Genomic DNA, 519 nt, shown 5'->3' with positions numbered 1-519 from the left:
CAGGCTGCAGGTTTCAGAGAGTCCAGCCCCCACCATCTCCTGAGCCAATTCCTGAAATCTCTCAATCTTTGTTTCTCCATCTTCTGAATGGTGCTTTCTCCAGAGCACCCTGACCGGTACAACTATCACGTGGTCAGAGGCTCCTAAATAAGGCACAGAGACAGGCAAAGAATCCTTCTCCTTCCCAAGTAAGTTCAATTTAGTTAAAATAAAATCTATCTTTTAAAAATTTTTTGAATGTTTATTCATTTTCGAGAAACAGAGAGAGAGAGAGGCAAGTGGGGGAGGGGCAGAGAGGGGGAGACACAGAATCTGAAACAGGCTCCAGGCTCTGAGCTGTCAGCACAGAGCCCGACATGGGGCTCGAACTCACCAACCGTAAGATCATGACCTGAGCCGAAGTCGGGTGTTCAACCGACTGAGCCCCCCCAGGTGCCCCAGTAGGAATTTCTACATCTGCTGATATGAAAAGAAATGAGATGATACTTTATACAGTTTGTACAGTTCACAAACCGCCCC

The sequence above is a fragment of the Crocuta crocuta genome, unplaced genomic scaffold (assembly GCF_008692635.1).
Source record: "Crocuta crocuta isolate KB4526 unplaced genomic scaffold, BGI_CrCroc_1.0 scaffold101, whole genome shotgun sequence".
NCBI classification, from domain to species: domain Eukaryota; kingdom Metazoa; phylum Chordata; class Mammalia; order Carnivora; family Hyaenidae; genus Crocuta; species Crocuta crocuta.
Note: the sequence above shows the minus strand (reverse complement) of the source record.